At 31.6% G+C, this 27,809-nt stretch overlaps 1 pseudogene; it reads right to left on the minus strand.

Annotated features, from left to right (window-relative positions):
• Positions 1-22,205: 22,205 nt before the first annotated feature.
• Positions 22,206-24,461, minus strand: LOC111641951 (annotated as a pseudogene).
• Between the last annotated feature and the right edge of the window lie 3,348 nt (positions 24,462-27,809).

Below are 27,809 nucleotides of genomic sequence, written 5' to 3' on the forward strand. Positions count from 1 at the left end.
AAAGAAAAAAAAACGAAAGAGACGAACAAACGTTTCGATCAAGAATTAGAAACATATTTATATTTACCCTTTAAACAAAGACATAGTGACCTATTTTTGTGGTGGAAAAGTTTAAAAGAACTTTTTCCTAATTTGAGCAAAATAGCTATGAAATATTTAAGAGCCCCAGCATCTTCCATTGAAAGTGAAAAAATTTTCAGCACTGGAGGTAACATTTATGAGCCGGCAAAAAATAGGTTATGCCCTGAAAATGGTGAAATTCTCATGTTTTTGCATTACAATTTAAGGGTTTTACAGTTTGAATATTAAATTTTTATTTGTTTTATATGTTTAAAACAATATAAAACAAATAAAAATATAATTTATCTTCTTAATATATTCAATACGCTGTTTTTAATTTAAAGTTTAAACTTTATACAGTATTATACGTTATATTATACTAATAATATGTATCGATGAAAGGAATAATTTGAATTGTAAATTTTTTTAATATTCAGTTTGTCATGTAATAAATAATAAGTATATAACAGAAATTTATTAGGTTTTATTACTAGCATTGTACGTAACATTCTAACAAAAATACCAAAATGTAAAATTGGCCGATTATCGAAACCGATTAATCGGGGAAATGGCCAATACCGATTAATCGGCTAAGTGGCCGATACGGCCGATTACCGATTACTTACCGATTAATCGGTGCATCCTTAGTTACTATTATGTTAAAATGATAAACGTTTGAAACAAAAAATGTGTTTTATCGTAATTGCTTATTAAGTGTCCCGGTATGTTAAATAAAGACGATGTTGTCTTGCTACATTTACATTTGTAGAAATGATATATAAGAGAATGTAACCTTAATATTTTATTCCAACTAAAACATGAAATATATAAAACTTTTCGAAGAAATCACTGTCTGAAGACATTTGGATTTTGATAATTTGATCAATGCTTTTTTGCCTAACATTACTTTGCCAATAATTTCTCAAAGAGTCGACATCACGTTTTCAAGAATATTTCTTAGAAATACGAAAATTTCCAAGATTTGACTTCCGCTTTTCTGAGATTTTGAAATTTTTCTTTTTTTAGTAAAAAGAAACATTCCCTCTAATTTTTTTGTAGCTGAGCGGAAAATCTACTTTTCTGAGCAAATAAATTTTTGCTGAGCACATTCTGATTAAAATATTTCTTTGAGCAGATACATAGACAATTGTATTTGTTTCCTTTAAAAACTAAAATAATTAATTATAAAGTAAAGATTAAAATTTATTTGAATCATTACATTATAATAATAATCTTTCGCCTGTTACAAGGGCGTTTTATTTTAAAAACGCGTATTATCATCTCATATAATCACGTCTTAACAACACTGATATATTCTATTTACTGATCTATAGAATTACATTAATATTTTGTCACAATTATCATTTAATAAATTGTTTAACGTAGTTATATAACATATAAATCGTGTTTATATTAGCTTTGTCAAAATTCTTATAGATTTCCATCTCACTAGTACAGTTATCCAGCGGTCCCATCTGGAGCCTTCGTAGTTTATCTTTTTCATACAGCATTCACATATAATATGAACTCTAGATAAAATTTTGGTACAATTTGTGCATTTAGATTGGGTATAGTCTATATATTTATCATTTATAATTATTCCATTTTTATTTAACTTAATCTGTATAAAAAACTTTTTGGTGTTAAAAGCTAGTTTTGTCAATATATAGTTACTATTTACTGGTTAATTTAAAATTGTTGCATACCATCTTGTGTTTTCCCGTTTTCGTATATCTTCAATGTCTTGAACAATGAGAGAGCTCCATAGCTCTGTACAGTATATTATTTCTTTACTATACTGCTCCATATTATGTGTACGATCCAAAAACAATTTAATAGAGAATCCGTATTTATTTACTATCTTCGATAGCTGTGTTATCCAACTTCATCTTAAGTCCGTTCCCCTTGATTTACGATATAGTAAAAACAGCAATTTTGTTGTTATGTCTTCTGCCTTAATTTTTTGTAAAAACATTAAATATCTTTTTATTAATATATTATTTAGTCTAAATCCATTTGTTTCTAATCTCAAAGCGTTGCCCGGGATATTAAATTCTAACTGGAATATCTTGCGTATAGATATATTTTGTATTTTTTCAGTCATTAAATTTATCCATACTCCAAACTGGGGCCGCATAGCCCATTGAATTCATCACAAGCGAATTAAAAAGTTGAAAGTGTGTTCCCAAGTTGTTTAGTTTTGCCTTACAGAATAGACCAATTAAGTTGTTTATTGCAATTTTGCTTTATTTAGTGAATTTTTATAATGTTTCTCAAACGAAAGGTTTGGTGTAAATGTTGTTCCTAAAAATTTTATTTCCTTAATTATCTTCACTTTTTCTTTATTAATAAAAAAGGACATGTGCTTTTTGGATACATTACTACCGTTTCTGAATATCGTTATTTTTGAATTTTTGGATTTATTTTAACTCTTTAACTTTTCTAAGTACTCACAAATTTATTGGATCTTTCTACGGAGCGCAGCTGCCGTAGGAGCTACCAGCACAATGTCATCGGCATGTGATATACTATGTATTGTCTGATTTTTGATTTGAATACCATCTTCGTCTCTTTTTAGGTCAAATAGATAAAAATTGAAAAGATAAGGGGACAACGGATCTCCTTGTAATAGATAATAAACGGTGTCCGGATATTTGTATCTTGTTTAATGATTGTCTTATATTTTCCAAACAGCAACCCTATCATTTTTATCAAAAGTTCATTTGCCCCACATCTATTCATTTTACTCTATAGGTCTATAATGCTAATCATATCATATGCTTTTTCAAGATCCAAAAAAGGGCGAACACTTTCTGTCTTTTCTTAAGCAATTAAATTAGTAACAACACCACAAAGAGAGCTGTCTGAGTACCAACCACCTCCTTCTACAAACGCAAATTGAGTATCATTTCTATAATTATTAGCGGCTGCCCAATGATTAAATTTACTAGCTAATACTGCAGTGAATACTTTCCGTAGACAAGACAAAAGAGCTATTGGTCTGTAATTGGTTGATTCCTGTTTGTTCCCTTGTTTAAATATCATGTCCATTTCGTTCCATTTGTCCGGTATTATACTATAACTGTAGAATTGATTGAATTGTCTGGTTAAATATCGAATGATTTCTAGTGGCATTTTAATGAGTGAATTAGGTATTGTGTCTGGTCCCGGTGTTGATTTATCTTTAAGTTTCTTAATACAATCCTGAAGTTCTTCCGTCTTAATTATCTCGTCTCGATGAATTTCTGGTCTTATCTTAGTTCCCATATATTTTTGACAAAAATTTTTTCGGTAGTTTTCTGAGAATTTATTGTAGTATTTAAGCCAATCATTATATCCTACTCTAGCCTGTATGTCCAGACCTGACTTTCTTTTACGAAAACTGTTAAATTATCTTCCAGAAAACTCTCGAGTCTTTGGCTTCTGATAATTTCTTACTGATATTTGAAAAATATAATTTCTTTTTGGCTTTAATTAAATTATTATACATTTTCTTATATTTCAGATAATTCATTAGTGCTTTGCTGGTATTTGTTCGTCTGAAGACTTGTAAACACTTTTGTTTTTTTAATTTTGTAACTATAACATGTATTGTTATATCATTCGCATTTGAATATTTTTTCATTCTGTCGTATACAATTCTTGTACCTGTATTCCTCTAATTTAGTTGTAATATTAAAATAATTTTCTATTAGATCATTTTCTTTTTCCAAGGTTAACATTTCTCCGAACATTTGATCAAACTCTTTTGACAATTTTCGTTTATTATAGGATGGTCTTAATTCCAGATTAATAAAGCGACTTTGTTCACAATTATATAACTTATTTCTTATTTTTTTGATATTTTATTAATTCCAACTGAATAGGAAAATGATCTGCCCGATCATCTCTCAGAACATTCATAGAGTTACAGCACTTTATCATTTCTTCTGAACAAATAATGTTGTCCGCTATTGATTTCCCGTTTGGGGACACAAAGGTAATTTCTGCAGGGGTATCTCCCCTCATCCTACCGTTCAGAATTATTAATTGGTTATTATGAACAAAATCTAGAAGTATTTACCCCTCTTTGTTTAATACAGGCAGTGGTGATATTCAGCGGGTTCGCACAGGTTCGGCCGAACCCGTTGTTAACATTTTCAAAGTTTTCCGAACCCGTTGTTAAACACACGTAACATTTCTCAATGGTTTTGTTTCTTTTAAAAAAATATATATTAAAATATACGTATTATACTCTGTAACACTACTAAACTAGAGCCTTATACCCTGTTCGCCTAGTGCAACCTCCATCGACCGTTTCAATCTCGACTAAAACGAGGTTCAATCGCGATCGACTCGAGAGAGTTCTCGAAACTAGATCCAGTCATAAGAGAGATCCCACAATCCCACGCGCGCGAGAAAATACAAGATGGCTGCGGAACACGTGTCGGGCTATCAACAGCGAAATAAGAAAGATATTGTATTTCGAGAGACGATGACATCTGTCTATTATTATAATAATACCTAACGATAAAATAAATGATTTAGAAAAGTTTTTCTTGTTTAACTGCTTTCCCTATGACTTTTTCTGATTAAAAAAACGCCAATTTTTATGTTTATAAAATATTTTGAATGAAAAATATTAAAACATGTACAAAATAAACCAGTTTGAAAACTTTTTTATTATTATTTATCAAAAAATACAGTTCTGGCATAAACAATGTTAAATTTTAACTGACTTAATTTTGCGAACGCATTTTTTTTTATTTATATGGGTATCATAAGGTCAGTTTTTGCGCTAATATTGCTAATGCGAGCGAAAAAAATTTCTTAAGGAAAAATTTTCTGTAGCGAACCCTTTGTTGAATATTTCGAAAATCACCACTGTAAGTACTAACAGTTCACGAAAATTATTATTTTCGTAAACTATTAGTACTTCAGTGTGTAAATTTTCTTTTCTCGTCTTTCTCGCGAAGGACCATGTGTATGGACACATGGTCCTTCGCGAAAATTGTTTCAATTTTGCCAGATCTCGACGCTTCTGCTTCTGATTTTGCCAGATGTTTTTCCCTTATTCCATAAGTGCTTAGCACCATATAAGGAAATTTATAAAGATCTTTTAACTAGAAGCAAGCGATCTAAAATTACATACACTTTTTGCAAAAGGTAAAGCATGAATCTGAAAATAATGCAGAAAAATGCTCAGAGGATAACGATAACTTGCCAAAAATAAAACGCTCTCGGTTAATAGTGCTTTTAGTGATGACGAAGAAAACATTGTTTAATTTATAATAATATATAACTTATCACTTAAGAAAATTTTAGTAAAGATATTTATCATAATTATGAAAAAAAGATAGCATGTTTTTTTGATTTTTGGGACCTAACCCTCTTTTTCGTACTAGTTCTTTGTTTCACATAACACGGATTCGCATAACACGGCAATTTTTTGGAACGTAACTACCGTGTTATACGGGGATTACCTGTACTTTCTCTTTGGATATTCTCTTATTGGCTATATTTCCGAACGTCTGAAAAAATGGTATCAGTGACTTCGCCAATACGTGCGTTTAGATCACCTCCTATTATCCATAGTTGTGTCAGGATAGCCCATCTATCCAAAACTTTTTGCACTTCCTCTAAAATTGGTTTCTTCTCAATAGAGAGTGGTATATATATTACTACCACTCCCAAATACGTGCAAGACCATCTCATTTTGATTTTATTTCTCTAATTTTATTATAACAGCAATGATATAATCCGATGTATATTGGAGAAATATTTCATCTAATCTCTTCTTAATAAGTAACAGAATTCCACATGACGGGCGTCCAAACCTATTTTTACGTTGAGCATTGCTAATTGTTACGCTATTTTATTTCCATGTCACTAAATTTTAGAATCCAGGTTTCTAAAAATTCAATTATTTCATTTGAGTCCAGGAATTTTCTCATCGAGGTTTTGAATAATTTCCTCTTAATCCTTGAATATTCCAAAAGCTTATCGTCACATTATTTTTTTTCTCTTTTTGGAATTTCTACTTTTTTTTCTCATTCAATTCATTATCTTGGACTATCTACTTATCACCTATATTTTTTTATTATTATTCTCCATATTATTAATCATTCCCCTTTTTTCCTGCATTGTTTTTAAATTTTGATTTATTTAACTAATCTTATAATATATTTGTCTCTAAAAAATGATTCAGGTGAATTATTTCTCTAGTGTTCAAATCGTATGTATACATTGTATTGTCTTTTAAAAAATAGTCATCTCTTATTTTTATCTTGTTATCATCCGATTTCTCTAGCTTAATAGTTTTTAATAGTATCTTTCTCCTGATTCTAGATCTCGGACATAAGTCCGTTGATATTATTTTTTTATTTTCATCCATTATTTTCGATCTTATGGTCCAGAATTTACTGAGAATTAAGTTTCTATCTTTAACCAATTCGGTCATAACCTTAATTACTTGGTTATTTTTTCTATTTCCTAATTGAATAAGACCCTCAATTTCTATACAATTAAGTTCTAATTTTTCTTTTATAAGTTTTTTCAATTCTTCTACATATTCCGAGGTTTAGAATGGAAAATTAATTATTATTATTCGATTCTTCTTAGTAGTATCGTTTAACATTTTATCAATTTCAAAATCCACCATACCTTTTAATTTGCTATGCGAATCCGTTCTTTCTCCTAATATACGCACATATCTTTCATCTCTTCCTTTATCTTCCTTTATTTTCTTCATTCATATGGTTGATTTCAGCTCTCACGGAACGGACTTCGAAGTTCAGACGATCAAATTTGTCTTGGATCAATTCATAGACCGATTTAAGTGAGTATTCAGGTTCAGTAGTACTTGTTAATGAAAGATCTGCCGGTTCAAAAAAGCCTTTAATTGTGGCATACCTCGAGATATCAGTAGTATTCTTGGAATGTTCCTCAATCATGTATTCCTCTTCTGGCATTTCGGTTGTCTGTATATTTTCTTCTATATCCCTTGTATTTTCTCTACGTGGTCTCCCTTACCCCTTTCTTTTGCAAAATTACTTGACTTAGTTTTGGAGGTGATCGAGAAACGGGTCCGGGATTTAGCTCTATGCCAGCAATCATTAGTAAAATAATAATAGTTATTCGAGTTAATGAAACACTTAAACTTCTTATTTCAGTTCCACACTTCATATTGTGTTGTAAAACTTCCACATCTAACGTCACCATAACAGCTCAGCAAAAAAGTCACCAACACCTCCGCAGGCAAATCACGCCCCCCGAATCATTACATTATAATTTAAAATACTTCCATACAAAATATTATCCTATGTCAATGATTTAATGCATTTAATCGAAATATACATACCAATAATCATGTCGCAGACGGAGTGAGAAATCAGTAAACAACAGTTTAAATCAGTGCGCATGCTCTCCTGGCGGCACAGAAATTCCCGTATGCGACAACAATTCAAGCAGAGCGCAGCCGCACATCCGCGCAACTTACAGGGAACGTTGAAAAAATACTTTGGATTTTAGTGAGATTGATTTCATTCGAGATATCTGCGTATCGTAATAAGTTTAAATCAAAAAATTTTTATTTTAAGCTTTAACCTCCATATCCTAGAGGAGGAAGAACATTTCTGTTTGCAGAAGGAATAAATTTTTATTGTTACTCTGACACTCACATCCACTAAATACAATATAAATATTTATTTATTTATTTACGGAGTTTAGGGATTAGGATACATGACGTAAATATATCCTATACATTAACGTCATGTATAAGTTGGTCATTGTAAACGAATCTCTTTGCGAACATAAACCTTAATTCCCAATTGAATGAAGCCTACTGAAATACACGGCAGATATATTGTACATATTGTGATGTGAAAGGCTTTAAATAATAATTTAAATGATATTTATGTAATGTTTTTATATCATTGTTTCTTTCTTCTGAAGCATTAAACTTGTTAAGCATCTCTGTTTTCACTTCCAACATACTTTAACGTGATATTTTAAAGAAAACAAATGCTTGATATTTCCGTTAGAAAAATATTTAAATCAGAATATTTTACTAATTCAAAGATCACATCATTTGTTTTCCTGAAAAGTTTTTGTCAAAGTATGTTGGAAGGAAGTGTCGAGCAGATGTATCGAAGTATGCAGCAAACTTTATTTGGTTTGCATTTAGAATCATACTTTGAAATCAATTCCACTATTATATATAACAATTTTATGCACGAATTGTGCAATTTTAATAACAGTAATTTTAATTTTTCAAGTTGTATGAAAAGTTCATTGAAGTCGATAAATTGTGTTCCGCTGATCTACCGTTAGAAACAAAACTGAAGGTAATTCAAATTACTTTAAACTTTTCAATTGGTCTATTAACTTAATGTGTTAAAAATGATTTTATTTCTTTAAAAAAGATGTTGAATTTTATGAAAAGATTTGGTAAAACTCCATTTGGAATAAACGTCGGCGGATTCTTTTATGTTAAAAAGAATTTCTTCATTCGAGTAAGTTTATTTAATACATCCTCTTATACTTTGATTAAGTTCTATAAATATGATTTATAACTGCATGTACACAGATCAATTCGTATTCCTAAAAATGGTATTAAATACAAAAATCTCTTTCGGTATATGTAATGATTTTTGAATATTCTGTTACAGTTTCTGAGTGCCATATATTCAGCGCTGTCTGTATTTGTAGAACTTTTAGTAGCCAAGAAGCCACCTCCTTGTAAAATTAAGATTGAAGATCTAATACAATAAACTGTTTCGCTTCATTGAATGACTGACTCACAGACGTCAATTTTTGAATATAAACAGACTTATTACAGAAAAATAAAGTATTGCGTTCGAAGAAAAACGTCGAGTGTTTGACTTTTAAGAAAAATTCGAAATATCAAAAAAGTGAAATACTTTACGCCTTACAAAACGTCAAGATTCGACTATCGGTTCTCTCGCAAAATATTAATTTATCTGTCTGTATTATATTCTGTGTTGTTATTTTAGTATTAATTTAGTCTTCGTTATTTTATAAATAAACTGCATATTAATTTGTTTCGATATAGATTATTTGTTACTGTAGTTTTAAAATATTATATACGGGTTGCTTAATTAATATACACGTAGAAATTGTAGTATATAAATAAATACATATATACTGTATATACTAGTTCAGTGCTCCTCATTTTTTTCGTCTTTCGCGAACCAATATATATGTTTGTTATGGTTTTGCGAATTAAATGTTTATAACATTATTAATTAAAAAACCTGGTAAACTGAAGACACTGTATATTATATAGCGAAATAGAATTATGATTGTTTATTTGTTTTTTGAAACCGTGTTGTACTATTTTTTGAGAGTATTAAACACAAGATCGTGTTTGATTATTAACACGATCTTGTGTTTAATACTCTAGAATTATGATGATAACTTTTACGTATGAAACGTAAGATCGAGTACATTTCTATCGAGAGCTGTTTGGCCAATTTTGATTTATAACAAATGATTTTCTACAATTTCAGATTTACTATCCCGGCTGTCATATATAACAGGAGTGACCAACTTTTGTGTACATAAGATCTACTTTTTATTTTAAAAATGTGTCGCGATCGACTTGTTGTCATAGGCATAGTCTAAATCAGTGTTTCTCAACCTCTAACGAATCGTCGCCCACTTCAACGTATTATCGACCCACTTCAATAAAACCGTTACGTAGTATCGCCCCCTTCACTTCAAAATTCCGATGCCCAGGGCCAAGGCTAACGCCAAATTCGTATTGCATTGAATAGACTAGTGACTAGTATAATGTTATTTGTTTAATTATTGTACGATATAACGAATAAAATATTTAATTATTCTTAATATAATGTTTTACTATATCGCCCAGAAAATTGTTTTTCGCCTCCCAAAATATAAATTGTTACTAATCGCCCCCTCAACATGGAAAAACGCCCACATGGGGGCGATATCGCCCACGTTGAGAAACACTGGTCTAAGTGGAGAGGGGTAGGTGTGAAATACAGTAGACCCCAATAACGCGGTAGATACGTTCAGATTTTTTATGAAATTCGTGTTCTACGAGTCCTTAAATACATGAGCTAATCACAGTTTACGGATTACGGCTGTTTGAAAGGTTTTCTTCCATAAAATTAACCGATTCTAGACTAATTTGACTCAACATTTCCAAAACACGTATAATTTTTTTGGGAATAATCCATATAAACTATGCTATAAACAAAAAATTGTAGTAAGTGAGACGGATGTTGGCTCGGATTCGAGACATTAAAGAGATCATGTTAAACAACAAACAAAAATTTAATGATAAAAAATAAACGAGTTACCAGTCTAATTTTTATATCTATACTTAATCTCGCAAAGAGAAAGAGTTTACAATACATATTCATACTACCTCATCTTGTAATAAGCTTGAGGTTTCCTTGTTATTGTTTTCCGTGGAGGAGTAAGGATAGGCACCTGAAGGCGATCTGCGATGTGTGGAAGAGGATCTTCACGTATAATAAAGCACACAGAAGAAAATAAAGACTCAGCTCGGGGATTATCTTCTTCTAAGTTTGCAGGAGGACTCGTCATTGCGACTTTCTTGGAGTAGAACTTCTGTCGAACTCCTCGATCCCAGGAAGTGTATCCCTCTTATTCGAGTTTTTCTGTCCAATCCAATCGAAGGATTCTTCGTACGTCAACGGGATGTTGAGGGGTGTACGGAGGGGGTAGACGATCAGATGGTTGACGAATTTAGAAGATAAGTTGTGTGAGAAAGGAAGTCACTTTCCCTTTTTGACATAAAATCGACAATACGTTTCCCTTGGCAAAAACAACATGTGGAAGAAATTTACTTCACACAAGGATTATTTAATTCATTTATTGCGGGTTTTAGGGAAAATATTAATTTAGCGCATAATAACGTCGTTTCTTTCATCGGAAAATAAAAGACTTTACTAAGGATCTTTTCTATTAGAGCATGCCGTTTTTACACCCACATAATACTATAAATTCAAAAAAAATTAAACTCCGGGTTGAATCTCACGTATCTCATTTTTTAAAAAAGTATCCGATTAATTATATCAGTTTTTTTGTATATTTCAAATTTAATATTTTCTGATTACGAGTCGAAAGAATAAAAAAGACTTATTCGTATGCACGAAATATATGTTAAATCAAATATGCAATATATATTGATAACCTGACTTGCAAACTTTATTTGGTTTGCATTTAGAATCATACTTTGAAATCAATTCCACTATTATATATAACAATTTTATGCACGAATTGTGCAATTTTAATAACAGTAATTTTAATTTTTCAAGTTGTATGAAAAGTTCATTGAAGTCGATAAATTGTGTTCCGCTGATCTACCGTTAGAAACAAAACTGAAGGTAATTCAAATTAATTTCAACTTTTCAATTGGTCTATTAACTTCATGTGTGAAAAATGATTTTGTTTCTTTAAAAAGATGTTGAATTTTATGAAAAGATTTGGTAAAACTCCATTTGGAATAAACATCGGCGGATTCTTTTATGTTAAAAAGAACTTCTTCATTCGAGTAAGTTCATTTAATACATCCTCTTATACTTTAAGTTCTATAAATATGATTTATAACTGCATGTACACAAACCAATTCGTATTCCTAAAATTCGTATTTAATACAAAAATATCTATGTATAATGATTTTTGAATATTCTGTTACAGTTTCTGAGTGCCATATATTCAGCGCTGTCTGTATTTGTAGAACTTTTAGTAGCCAAGAAGCCACCTCCTTGTAAAATTAAGATTGAAGATCTAATACAATAAACTGTTTCGCTTCATTGAATGACTGACTCACAGACGTCAATTTTTGAATATAAACAGACTTATTACAGAAAAATAAAGTATTGCGTTCGAAGAAAAACGTCGAGTGTTTGACTTTTAAGAAAAATTCGAAATATCAAAAAAGTGAAATACTTTACGCCTTACAAAACGTCAAGATTCGACTATCGGTTCTCTCGCAAAATATTAATTTATCTGTCTGTATTATATTCTGTGTTGTTATTTTAGTATTAATTTAGTCTTCGTTATTTTATAAATAAACTGCATATTAATTTGTTTCGATATAGATTATTTGTTACTGTAGTTTTAAAATATTATATACGGGTTGCTTAATTAATATACACGTAGAAATTGTAGTATATAAATAAATACATATATACTGTATATACTAGTTCAGTGCTCCTCATTTTTTTCGTCTTTCGCGAACCAATATATATGTTTGTTATGGTTTTGCGAATTAAATGTTTATAACATTATTAATTAAAAAACCTGGTAAACTGAAGACACTGTATATTATATAGCGAAATAGAATTATGATTGTTTATTTGTTTTTTGAAACCGTGTTGTACTATTTTTTGAGAGTATTAAACACAAGATCGTGTTTGATTATTAACACGATCTTGTGTTTAATACTCTAGAATTATGATGATAACTTTTACGTATGAAACGTAAGATCGAGTACATTTCTATCGAGAGCTGTTTGGCCAATTTTGATTTATAACAAATGATTTTCTACAATTTCAGATTTACTATCCCGGCTGTCATATATAACAGGAGTGACCAACTTTTGTGTACATAAGATCTACTTTTTATTTTAAAAATGTGTCGCGATCGACTTGTTGTCATAGGCATAGTCTAAATCAGTGTTTCTCAACCTCTAACGAATCGTCGCCCACTTCAACGTATTATCGACCCACTTCAATAAAACCGTTACGTAGTATCGCCCCCTTCACTTCAAAATTCCGATGCCCAGGGCCAAGGCTAACGCCAAATTCGTATTGCATTGAATAGACTAGTGACTAGTATAATGTTATTTGTTTAATTATTGTACGATATAACGAATAAAATATTTAATTATTCTTAATATAATGTTTTACTATATCGCCCAGAAAATTGTTTTTCGCCTCCCAAAATATAAATTGTTACTAATCGCCCCCTCAACATGGAAAAACGCCCACATGGGGGCGATATCGCCCACGTTGAGAAACACTGGTCTAAGTGGAGAGGGGTAGGTGTGAAATACAGTAGACCCCAATAACGCGGTAGATACGTTCAGATTTTTTATGAAATTCGTGTTCTACGAGTCCTTAAATACATGAGCTAATCACAGTTTACGGATTACGGCTGTTTGAAAGGTTTTCTTCCATAAAATTAACCGATTCTAGACTAATTTGACTCAACATTTCCAAAACACGTATAATTTTTTTGGGAATAATCCATATAAACTATGCTATAAACAAAAAATTGTAGTAAGTGAGACGGATGTTGGCTCGGATTCGAGACATTAAAGAGATCATGTTAAACAACAAACAAAAATTTAATGATAAAAAATAAACGAGTTACCAGTCTAATTTTTATATCTATACTTAATCTCGCAAAGAGAAAGAGTTTACAATACATATTCATACTACCTCATCTTGTAATAAGCTTGAGGTTTCCTTGTTATTGTTTTCCGTGGAGGAGTAAGGATAGGCACCTGAAGGCGATCTGCGATGTGTGGAAGAGGATCTTCACGTATAATAAAGCACACAGAAGAAAATAAAGACTCAGCTCGGGGATTATCTTCTTCTAAGTTTGCAGGAGGACTCGTCATTGCGACTTTCTTGGAGTAGAACTTCTGTCGAACTTCTCGATCCCAGGAAGTGTATCCCTCTTATTCGAGTTTTTCTGTCCAATCCAATCGAAGGATTCTTCGTACGTCAACGGGATGTTGAAGGGTGTACGGAGGGGGTAGACGATCAGATGGTTGACGAATTTAGAAGATAAGTTGTGTGAGAAAGGAAGTCACTTTCCCTTTTTGACATAAAATCGACAATACGTTTCCCTTGGCAAAAACAACATGTGGAAGAAATTTACTTCACACAAGGATTATTTAATTCATTTATTGCGGGTTTTAGGGAAAATATTAATTTAGCGCATAATAACGTCGTTTCTTTCATCGGAAAATAAAAGACTTTACTAAGGATCTTTTCTATTAGAGCATGCCGTTTTTACACCCACATAATACTATAAATTCAAAAAAAATTAAACTCCGGGTTGAATCTCACGTATCTCATTTTTTAAAAAAGTATCCGATTAATTATATCAGTTTTTTTGTATATTTCAAATTTAATATTTTCTGATTACGAGTCGAAAGAATAAAAAAGACTTATTCGTATGCACGAAATATATGTTAAATGAAATATGTAATATATATTGATAACCTGACTTGTTTACTAATGAATTTTTTCTCCTTAAATGTAAATTAGATTTAATTTTATTAAAATTCTTACTGTAATGAAATTTTTCTTGTATTTGACAGTTGAATATGCAATATACATGGTTAATTTACTGGATATTTTTATTAACATATTTTTTAAATGTTTATTTTTATAAAGAAATAATCATTTTAATACTACCTATTACAGAAAATGCTTTTAGTGCTAAGTATAATTAAATTAATTAAAACATGTATAACCGTGAGGCAGATAATAGTAAGGGCTTATCGCACCAACGATAATGGGCACAAACGCTCAGAAATCAAAGTAAAAACATTTAATAAAACAAAAAGGGGTTTACAATAGGTTGATTACATAAGTATAGAAACCGAAAAGTCCAAAATTTATTTCGCACTATAGGAAAATAGTCCGAAATACATTTTGGATTTTTAAGTGTATATTTGTACATTATAACTATATTTATTAAAATTCTAGTTTAACATTTTCTTCTTGTAAGAAATCGTTCGCCTGTCGACAAACATGCGAAGAGAAGACCAAGTTTAAATATCTAATACAATAAACTGTCTTGCCTCATTGATTGGCTGACTTATATACGTCAGCCAATCAATGAGGCAAGACAGTTCAAAGAAAAGAAGTCCATAAATTACAATGCGGGAAAATTTTTTTTCTTTCCATTGTACAGTAAATCCGCCTAAGTGTACGTTTACCTGAAAGAAACATGATCCACCACAGACAACTTCGGCACTCACGCCGATAAACATACCAGAAGCATTTCGAATTTCACGCCGACATGTTCCTTTATTTACATCATTACTAAATCTAATATTCATTCAGATAATCCTTTATTTCTAAAGAATAATAATATTACTATTTAAAATTCAAATAATCTTAAAATAATTTAAGAAAAATAATTAAATATTTAATTTTTTTAACGAAATTACTAATATTAAATTTCCTTAAATTAAAATAATCCGCGCAACAATGCATTTTAAACAATAGATTTCACCCAAGAATGTTTTGAAATCGGCGAAGAGGGGCAAATTTACGTAAAAAATAAAAATTAAAAGTATTTTCTATAGATTTCAACGTAATGTAAGTCATTTTAAAACATTTCTATCATCATTTAATTACAGATTTTTATCCAATAAAACGCAATCACAAAAGCAAAATGCCTACACACAAAACATTCCAATTCGCTTAGAGTTACTGAACTAATAGAGTTTATTTAAATTTATTTTATCATATCGCACGTAATATTTACTTTATATATTACTAGCTTACCCGTCGCGTATTTCTGTGATCTCAGAAGAAAGGAAATTCAAGCAAACTCGTTATGATAAAATTCAATTTACATTTTATCATTTTTATTGAAACTTATTATTATTATTCATTTTCATCGGGAAAACATTTCAAAGTGTCATTTCAATTCTATTTATTTATTGGAGTGCTTGTGGATACACGATATTTTTTGTTTTTCTGTCTGGTGCGTACACGAATAAATCATAAGATTTTCCGACGCGTGAACTGGCCACATACAGTAGTACTGTACTGTACAGTACATGTGAGAAGCACCGATTCTTTAAACCATATACTCGCAGAGATTCTTAGAAGTGCGATATTCCCCGTTTATATATATATATTTTAATTTTTTTTAATTTTAATTATTTAATTGCTCCTTTCTCTCTTCCTTAGCATGTTGTGAAATTTCTGATAGTTGGATAATAAACCGTTTTATTGTAATTTGTCTTTTTAAATTATTTCGAGTCGATATTAAAATTTGGAAAAAAAGGGATCCCTAGATCGGTAAAATAGGCGAATTTCCTCCTACGACTTCGGTTGTTGTTCGGGATACAGTAAGGTTTTAACAAAGTTCGAGCGAATACATAATTAGCAAAAAATAGTTGAAATAAAGTGATTAAACAAAAATTATTACAAATATCGTAAATAACAGTTCACAAATGTATATATAGAGGGAGGGGGAAATGGTCTTCACAATTTGAAATCCATCGATCTCACGATGAAATGCTCGTATATACTCTATCGTAGGATCGCGCCGTCTATCGTAGGATAAATGTACTATGTCAGAAACGGAGTGTATTAAAAGTTTGGCCGAATTGCATTATTTGTGTGGACCTTTTCTTGCATATACTCGTGCATTAATGTTGACGTCAATACGTACGCAAAAACCTAATACAGTAGAGCGTCGATTTTCCGAAAGTCAATCATCCGAAAGAATTCCAGTCGGCAAATTTAAATTTTCGCCAGTGCTGTGGTGCTTCAATCTTTGACTATGTCTTGGGCTACTCAAATATTTTACGTTTTTGATACTAAATTAACTTCTGAAGTATAATTTTTTATTGTTTTTATGTTTTTCAATATATTTATTTTGTTTGTACAAAATAAAAAAATAATTTTTAACGATACAATAGTCTTTGTTAGGCTTAACATGGACGAAAATTCAACGCGAAGCGACACGCAACGGATAAAAATTTTAACATCGGATACGTTAAACTATTTTTTCTTACATAAATCGGTTATCCGAAATATCAGTTATACGAACAACCCCAGTCCCCAATTGATTCGGAAAATCGACGCTCTACTGTATTCTCGTATAAAGATGAATAAAAATTGCGATTTTATCATGTCCCTTAACCGAAGAAAGAATAAACTTCAATATAGAAACCCCAATTTTATCTATCTTTGTAATTTAGTTAACCTGCTGGAGGGCGTTTTAATAAGCAATTTCCGCTTTGATGGGAACACGGGTATACCTAAGCTACTCATTATTGTTGTTCGGCTCTTTGTATAAGTTATCCATTTTTAGTTTTACTGTACTAAGCTACCATAAAATAGGAATAAATTGACATTGAAAATAGAAATGAGAGGCCAAATGAGCGCTCCTTAACAAACATAGCTGTTATTGTTGTTCATTAAACGGTGTAGGCGAACTCACTGAGTCACATATGTGTTTTACCTGGTAAAAATCACTATTGTGGCTGAAAAACTTCTTTGAAAGTTTTTGGGTGTTTCAGTCGTCTGCAAACTTTTTCGACAGTCAACCCGTTCAAAAATTTCTCAATCTTTCATGGACACCCTCTACTTTACTGTTTAGCTACGTAATTATAATGGACAAGCAAACAAGACGCTTATTGGGCTGCAATTAGAAAATTCCGTCTGTCTTTCCTCTATCTCGAGAATGGAATTAGATAAATGAAAGACAAGACCATACGTGGAATCTTTAGGGGCAGCAGGAAACCCCGACTATGTTCTATGTACGAACTTCCGATGCAAACAGGAAGTCACGTTATTTCAATTGAAAAATTTTTCCCTTAAAGCAGTTAGCTAGATGACTGGTACGACTCTAACGTTAAAGGTAAAGTATGACGTGCAGGGGTAAGCATCTACTTATTTGGAGTGGAGAGCATATATTTTAAATTAAATAAATGAAAAATTGACATCCCGACATTGTGACGATGTGACAATAAAAGAATTGCTCGTGGGATTTTTAGATTGTTATATTACATATATAATAAGTGTTATTAAGTTAGTACAATTGACTGATATTGTCAATTTTTAATGAACTTTTTATCCATCGATCCCTGTCAATATAATATCCAGCGCTGTAGAATTGTAGAATGTATGTATAGAAAATGGTTTTTTTTCTATCTACAGGTATATATAATCGAGACGGGTTGATAATAATAATAATAAGCGCAGAGCCCAAACGGTTAGGAGCTGAAAGTTGAAATTTGGCACAGTTAAGCCGGATGCACACATGCGGCGCGGCAAGGAAAAACGACAGAATAAAGTCACTTTTTCTCGCCTCCGAAATGGATTTTGTGCCGCTTTTCTCGTGCCTCAAAAGTTTGTGCCTTAAAAGTTTGTTAAATTCTATCTTTTGCGGCGACCGCCGCCAAGACACGTATGTACAATACAATTAACCCACTTTGTAAAAATAAATAAAAGATTAAATATTTTATATGTTACACTAAGAAACACAAACAAGTTCATTTTATTTTTAGTTTGACTTTCAAAGTTATTTTTATTATTTCGTTTGAATTTTTGAAAATATTTTCGATTGTTAATTACCTTTAAAAGTGCATGGCTTAATAAAAAAAAAAATACAATCTGATAAGTACTGATTAGCTTATTTTTATTTTACAGGTTTGTACAAGTGTTGTGTCACTTCTAATCAATTTTTTTTTATAATTAAGTAGATTATGTTTGAATGAATATTGTTCATCTAATTGATTGCCTTTTAATTTTATTTTAACCATTAATATACTTAAATCAGGCCTGGCCAACCCGCGGCCCATCACATTAAATTGTTTGGCCTAGTATATTATAGCTATATTATATATCTACAGTATTAAAACTTGTGTATACCAAAACAATTAAATAAATGAAAATTTGCATGTATCATTGTTATAATGAGCAAGTGCGAGTTCGAACTCTTGGTATAACAATGAAATCTTATTCATTTTGTATTTGTTTTACTTTTTTAAAAGCATGTTTGCCTAAATTGTGGCCCATTGTAATGTTACGCGTGATCAAAGTGGATCGCGAAAACATTCAGGTTGGCCAGGCCTTACTTAAATAATAATTCTAAATCAGTTTGGCCTAGGATAAACTAGTTAAGCCTAAAGTATTTAGGCCAAACTAAATTGTCCTAGGCTAAACTAGTATATCTTGACACGCGTAGGACAAACTAGTTTGGCCTGAAACCGGATTTGGCCGGTAACATATACAGTCGACCCCCCTATAAGATATAGATACGTTCCAATTTATTAGGAATCCGATTTCTTACAAGTCGTTCCAATCACAGCCCGACACGTGTGAAGTTTACGGACTACGGCTGTTTGAAAGGTTTTCTTCCATAAAATTAATCGATTCTAGACTAATTCTACTCAACATTTCCAAAATACGTATATTTTTGGGGGGAATAATCCGTATAAACTACGCTATAAACAAAAAATTGTAGGATTACTTACCGAGTGTGCACCGCCATTGTTTATACTTGTTTTCGTCGCGGAGCGTCCCTCCGCGACGAAAACAAGCATAAGCAATGACGAAAGTTTTCTGATAAGTTATTTTTCTGCGAAAAATTCGCTGAAGTTTGGAATCATCATTAATAGAAATAATTTTTATGGCCATTAAATAAGAAATGTATAAAAATTTATCAATACATATTTTCTATCTTTTCTTTTATGAACTTATCGTTTTGGCAAATGAGCGGCTCACATACAGTTTACTTATGTGTGAGGGTCGTAAAAGCGCGTCGAAATTACGACTAATTACGAAACTTTTACGTCGGAAAGATTCGAAGATAGAATCGGGTCAAGAGGGTGTGTTAATGACAGAACTCAGATGGGACGAAAACTTTTTCGAATTGTAAAACAAACGCGACTCGATGATAAACAACAGGGGGGGATGTCGACAGAGAGAAAGAGCTTTGTCGAGATACTCGCGAACAAGTGTCGGGTCGAAGCAATCGAGAAAAAAGGGTTTTAAGAACAAAAGGGGCATCTGTTAAGTCCGAACGCGGTGGGGGGATAAATGGCCACAACACCTGCCTGGTGGACCGTTTAGGTTAAAAGATGTCAGGAAGAAGGGCCATAACGGAGAAAAATACGAGCGCGAACATTAAAAGCCCTGTCATCACCTCTCCGACTTTTTCCTGACCCGGATCGGTCTCAAGTTTCGCCTATAAACAAAAGAATGACCAATAGGGGTAAGGGAGAGGGTGAACGGGACCAACCAAAAGGGTGAGATTCGGGGAAAATCTTATAAAACCCCCGAATCTCAAGGACAAGGGAGAGATTCTCAGCCGCTTCTCTCGGAGCCGATTCTCAGCCAATCCTCGGCGGTTCCACCCGGACAAGGTTCTCCACCAGTGACCAAAATCTCCGTGCATCCGCAACATCACCGTACAGAGGCACCTGTGCAACGGACACTCTCCTGTCAAGCCCGGGACACCAGTCAGCGCACGTTGACCGACATCAGGAACTCCCACCAAAGCCGATCTAGATCGCATTGTTATTATCATTATGTAAGTTAACTTTATGTTAAAATTAAACGGCTTTTGTAAGACACTTGCCATCTTTGTCTCCTGCCGCCACCACCCACATACGACTTGACCCTAGGTTTTCTTGACGCGCAATTAACGTATTGCCCCTAAAGTCGGCGACCTTACATATGCATAAACATACACTTATCAAAGATGTAAAATAAATATTTAATATGTAACATTTAAAATATATTTTATTTCTCTTCAAAACAAACAAATATTGAAATTAACGCAAAATGAATAACAAAACATTTTTAAATAAAAGAAGCAGTTACACTTTTTTTTTTTTTACATTTATTCACTGTCGGAGCTATCCATAATTAGGACCAAATGACATCCTCTTTTAAATATTGGTTGTGCTATTTCATAGCTTAAAGATTCACTTGTTTATTCTCTATTATTTTCGTAGTCTGAAAGGGTATTTTCTTATGTTCTCAACAATTTATTATTGTTACTTTCTAAATCTTCTTTTACTTCAAAATATGGTGCTAACAATCTTTCAATTTTTTCTTGATGTGCATAATCTATTTGATATTTTTTGAAATAAACAAACAAGAATTACAACTAAAACTGCAAGACGACTTATCAATAGCGATCAATATCTCTAAATCTAGAATAATTATATTCAGAAATAATGTTAAGCTGAAAAAAATTAGTCTGTTTAAATGAACAATTTTATTGAACAAATGAGTTGTAGTTTGTTCATGAACATTAGGAACTACATTACTGATGAGGCTGAAACATTGTTATATAAAAAGCAATCTGAACAATATACTGTTGGCACATTTATGAATTTCTTTCTACATAATTGACAAAAAATACCAGTTTGTTGAGATGGTTGACACTGTTGACAAGATAAAATAGTTTGCTGATTCCCAGATTCCGAAGATTTTGTTTTTTCATCATTTGCAGTAAAGTTCTGCATTACATGCTGTCGATAAACTCTCTCAAAAACTGGATTTGGAAAATAATCATTGATGTCATCATCTACATAAGCAACTATTACTACTTTATCAGAAAAAGTTAGTCTTTTTTGTGCCTGATTTTTTCTTTGAATCAGCTCTAATAGCAATCTTCGGCCTGTCTCTTAATAAACGCAGTTGTTGAACTGCAGTTTCGTAATCTGGTGGTCTAATTGAATGTCTAGGCTCACCTGGAATTTGTTGATTATTGCTCTCTATTGCATCTAATTTTGTTGATTTGTTGTGTCCTGGGATATCACAGAGCGATGCTGAATCATTTAAATTATTAGTGTTATCATTAAGTAATTTAATTTCAGAATTCTGTTTATATTGAATGTGTTTACCTTCTTCATTGCATACGGCTGTATTTTCACCACTTGTATTTTGAAGTGAACTAGTTCTTTCAGAATTCCGAGGTTGCAATTTAGCACAAAATATATTTTCAAATTTTGAAGCTAAGTCTTTAACAGAACATGATTTCTGTTTAATAGCTTCAAAATGTAACTCTTTCTTTTTGCAGCATAGAATCATTTGGTCTGGAATTACTTATACTGACATTTCCTGTTGAGAAAGATATTCCATTTCCTTCAATTTTTTTGAAAGTGTTTTCCTGTAAATTATTTAAAAATACTTAAATTAGGTTTTATTAAAGGGAAAAAAATATGGTAGACCACCCTTTTATGACCTAATTTATTTTTGAAATATTAAATTTTTTATTGACTCAATGTATTGTACATTTATAATGTATATAAATACATTAAGGTTTTATTTCTGAAAATACATCTTGAACTATATTATATACATGAAAATGACCAAAATGTAAACAAATGATATATAATCATATTAAAAAATTTAACTAGCCATAAAGTGAAGGGTCTACATCATATTACTTCATATGAAATGCATTTACATTTATTCAAAATATATATCAATTTAGTTACTCTGAATAATAATAAACAGCACTTTTAGTCCACGACTATAAATTAGATAGAGTTAGATAACCTAAAAAATAGGTTTAACAATTTATTGATGTGATAAGCCTGTATGTTATGAAAAAACTAGATTGTTAATTTTAAAAAGTTAAGTACAATATTAATTGACAAAACCATTTAATTTGGCTTAAAATACTAAAAAAATTCTAACTAGTTGAAATTTAAAATTAAGATTTTAGTAATTTAAACTAGTTGCATAAGTTTTTCTTCATTTAACTGTTGGTTAGTATTAATTAATTCAATAACATCTTCCTTGTTCATGTCAACGAATCCCTCTCCACCTAAAGTGTGGGCAATATTTATTATACGATTTACTTCTGTTGTTACGGAAGTTAAACAATCTTCTCTAATAACAACTTCAGGCCATAATTTTCCCCAACAGGCATTTAGAGTCGAACATTTTAATTTCTTCACAGATAATGAAATAATTTCAATGCTATTTAAAATTGAAAAATCTTTCCACAAGTCCGTTACTGTAGAAGTATTTGGATTACAATCAATATTTTTAAAAACGTGTTCAAATGTGTGCCGTATATACAATGATTTAATTATTCCCTAGTCTTGTGGTTGTATGATTGATGTCGTATTGGGAGGTAAAAATATTAATTTAACAGCCGGATGATTTAAATCTATGTGTCCTGGCGCGTTATCAACCAGTAACAAAGCCTTGAAATTGATATTTTTTCTTTTTGAGTACTCTTCCACTTCCGGCACAAAGCAATTGTAAAACAAATCGCGAAATAAAACATCTTTACCCATGCCTTTTTATTTGCTCGCCAGGAAACAGACAGAGTTGATTTGTCAACTCCTTTCATTGCTCGTGAGTTTAATGAACGGTTAATTAACATGGGCTTTGTAACGTTATCTCCAGATGCGTTTGAACATAAAAGTATAGTGATCCTATCCTTGGAAACCTTAAATCCTGAAGCAGACTTTTCATTTTTCGAGATGTAAGTGCGTCCGGGCATTTTCTTCCAATATAACGCGGTTTCGTTGGCGTTATATACCTGATCTGCAGTGTAATTTCCATCTTCTACAATTTTGAGAAAATTCTCTCGGAATCTCTCGGCTGCTTCTATGTCGGCTGATGCGCTTTCTCCCACAACTTTGACATTGCGCAAGGAAAATCGATTTCTAAATCTGTTAAACCAACCTTTACTGGCTTTAAATTCGTGTCGATGTGATTCATTAAAAGAAACGGATTCAAGCTCTTTTATATGCTGGTAAATCTTTGATGCCTTTTGCATTATCACATTACTATTCAAAGGAATATTCTTTGAAAAGCAATCTTCTATCCATAACATCAAACACTTTTCCATTTTAGGCATTAAAGTGTCCTTTATACGAGCGGTTTTATTCAAACTTACTAAAGATCCAGAGGAAATTCTAGCCCTTATTTTGTTTTCATTTCTTTTTATTGATCGAATTGTTGCCCGGTTTAATTTTAAATCTTCAGCAATGACTGTTACTTTCTCACCAGATTTTAACCGATCCAAAATTTTAATTTTTTCTTCAAGAAATATACATTTCCTGCTTTTAGAATTCTTCTCCATGGCAGAGGTCATGATGACTAAAAAACAAAATTTTAGATAACGTAAAAANTAGTAAGGTAACATTCCAATAGACAATATGCAAAGCTTTTTTTTCAGTTTACAGCAGTATTTATTACACAAAATTTAAGTAAAGCTTAACATGCCGATCTTGCCCCGGTCTCCCCTAATAATAATGAACACCTAACATTTTTATTTCTCAGATTCTAAACTGTATACCTACTACGGCACCCCCATGTATATCTTACAAACAGCAATAATTTAAATAATTAGAAAATCATGCAATAACAATATTCTTTAAAAATTGCGACTCGCTCACCATTAAAATCAATCCAAAAATGTTCTACATCTACATACTCCAAAAAAAAATATATATGTAAATCACTAACATTTCCATTGAATTTATTATTTTAAAAACTACCGTCAGACATTTAGAATAAATTCATAATGAAAAATACTTACAAATAGCTGATTGAAGATGCGCTTCGAGAACGTAAACTGAACGTAGAGTGTCTGTCTAACTGACTACGAACAGAAAGTAAAGTGTGAGTTGAAAGGAAGGACCTTTCTTACTTGTTAGTTGAAAGGTCCTTCCTCTCAACCCTGAATCGTAAAGGACGAATGAAGACAGACAAGACAAAATTTGATACAAAACTGCAAAAATCGTACTGCACAAGCGCCAACTATTTCACACGTGGACGAATTTGACTTCTTCTTAGAATTGGACCACCCCGGATTTTCCAGAAAAGGACAGAAATTTGTAAACAAGACAATAAACTAATTAGCAGCCCCTACACAAAAGACGTTCCTTTTGTCTAAAAGCCAGGTGTCCATGACTAATTTGTGAAGAAAGCTACGCTAAATATTTTGCTAGAAAATTTGAACTTTTATTAATTAAAATATTGCAATTTAAATACATTATACATTATTATATTATAGCATTAATATACATACATTGCCAATTTAAAATTATAATTTATATTTTCAATGAACAAAAACTTAAACGATGATAAACTGTAAAATTTTTCTGATCAAAATCAAAAAACAGCTTGAATGTAGCGCGGAAATGTGAACAGCTATCACAAACGGATGTTGCATCTGTAAAAGTGGCTTTCCTACATAACACTGCATTTTTATAAGAGAACGCTATTATTTATATACGTAGAAAAAAAAACCTTCCTGTGTTTAAAAGACAATTTGAAAGGACTCAGTTATATGATGGGAAGAGTTATATGCCAATTTTAAATTATAATTTATATTTTCAATGAACAAAAACTTAAACGATGATAAACTGTAAAATTTTTCTAATCAAAATCAAAAAACAGCTTGAATGTAGCGCGGAAATGTGAAGAGCTATCACAAATGGATGTTGCATCTGGAAAAGTGGCTTTCCTACATAACACCGCATTTTGATAAGAGAACGGTATTATTTATATACGCGGAAAAAATGTTTGAAACAGTGACTGTCAATTCTTAATTTAGTATCATGTAAATATTAAATATCAGACAAATTAGAAAAATAAGACAATATTTATCTATATAAAGCGAACACAGATTTAACTTCTACATTTCAATGCCTCGGATCTCACAAACTTCCGTTATTTACGATTGAATTTTTATACAAATTCTGTTTATGTATATTTTTTATTTTGTATTTATCATCAAAAACTTTTTATTGTCCTTCGTTCTCGGAGCCACCCTTCCGATTAATTTACAATTCTGTTATATTTCATCAAAAGTGTTTACATAAAATATTAATAAAAAGTACAAAATGCTTTCAAAGGAATTTACAATTGTTAACACTTTTGTAAAGTCATTTGCACGTTCTTGATTTTTTGCACACATCTGTGTTACAAGAAAACAGATGTGTGCTATATTGAACAAATGAATCTTGCTAAATTATTCATTTTTATTTTTCNAAGAGGTGCTGATGCCCGAAACGTTTATGTATGGAAAAAACGTTCTAACTAAATAAAAGATTCAACTAGCCCAGTGTTGAGAAAAACGTCACTTCATTGTGCCAGTACACAAATGCTTTATATAATAATATCCTATAATAAATGATTACAGGTACTGTACTTACTTTTTCCTGTGATTACGCAATATCTGTAAGTAACGAGCTTCCTGCGAAATTTTTCAGCTGGAAGCTTTTGATAAAATATTCGTCTAACTACAGTTAAATAACATGGAAACTAATAGAATTACGCTCTAAAATACAGAATATAGCTATTTTTTAACGTTTGTTTACATTATGACTTCAATCACGTGGATTGATTCTTCGCGGGAAATTCCAGACCAGATAGTTCGGAAAAAACTCATTCGTTGAAGTTGATTCAGTCATAATATAAATTACAAATTAGAACATGAAAGGCTTATAAACAAAAATTTTAAAGCCAAGTAACAGCAAGATCATCTTCCATAGACTTACTATAGGGAGGTGGAGTTTCCCGGGAATATTTATTGCTAGATAGCTAAAAAAAAACATATTTACTCGCCTAAATATTGTCGAATTAGCTCATATAATGTCTAAGTGCATTAAAATAGTTAATTAGGGCTAAAAAACGATTTAAAAAGCTAATTTATCGCGATTATTTACATTTTACTTCGAAGGTTGGAGGCGGGATTTTCGCCGTAATTTTTCCTTTCACAAGTCTGATTAGTTAAAGTCATGTCAACAAAAAAACAGATGATATCCAATAAAACTTTATAAGGATTTTCCCTTTGATTGTTTTCAGCCACTTGTGTAGTTTTACTGTAGGGAAATGTATTTACCTAAATATTTATGGCCCAGGGGTGTAGCAAAACACTTATAGGCTTAAACCAAGGGTCGGCAAAGTGGTCTATATCGACCCCTGGGGTTCAAATGGTCAAATGGTCAAATGTTATATCGACCCCTGGGGTTCGCCCAGGGGTCGATATAACATTATTGGGTGGTCGATGAAAAAACTAAAACTCAAATTTTGAACGAATATCGCTAATCTTGGTAAGGATTACAAAGCTTATCCGTCTCATTGATTGTCACTTACAAAAATTATTAACACATGTGCATATGTAAAAAATGTAAAATTAAAAGATAGATATCAAAATAGTAAAAACCCTTTTTTTGGCTGATAACAAACTGTTTGGTGGGGTCGATGTGACGTTTCGAAAAGTTGTAGGGGTATAGCATAAAAAAAAGTTAAAAAAACGAAACAGGCACTACTAGACTTTGGATAAATTATAACTTAATTTTATGTTTAAAGAAGTATATATATATATATAAATGGACGTGTGTGTCCCTATATTTCACTTCTTTGCAAAAACTACACATCGCACATGAATGCTGCTTGTATGTGGTGGTAGCCTCAAGTGCACTATGGGGGATGCGTGCACTATGGGGGATGCGTCTCGATAGCTATAAGGGTGCGGGAGATATGGGGCTGAAAGTGGTTGAAAGTGGTTTTCTATTTCGAATGTTATGTTCGAATTTAATTCGAACAATATTCGAATTTGAATTCGAACATAAAATTCGAATATTGGTTCGATTATAGAACGATTGTAAACGTTCCAAAAACGTTGAAAATAGTTCGTTTGACTGGACGTGAACAGGAGACGTTCAGAAATAGAATCGGGACCAGGAAGTGTTAATATAAAGCGGCATGCAAGATTTACAGGAGGTTTTTTGCGCTTTTGCGGGAAATCGAACATATTTTTATGCTCATGTAAAAATTCTCTGGAAACGTCTGGAAACGGGGGACTAATTCTTGCATTTTGTGAAAACGGGTAAGATTAGCTATAATGTAATTATCTTAAACTTCACTATCGTTACTTTTTGTCCAGCGAAGCGGGTCCTTGCAGCTAGTATATATATATATATGGACATGTATGTCCCTATATTTCACTTTTCCGCCAAAACTACACATCGCACGTGAATGGTGTTTGTATGTGGT

This window comes from Centruroides sculpturatus, unplaced genomic scaffold (genome assembly GCF_000671375.1).
Source record: "Centruroides sculpturatus isolate CEXI.00-Female unplaced genomic scaffold, Cexi_2.0 scaffold1126, whole genome shotgun sequence".
Lineage (NCBI taxonomy): Eukaryota > Metazoa > Arthropoda > Arachnida > Scorpiones > Buthidae > Centruroides > Centruroides sculpturatus.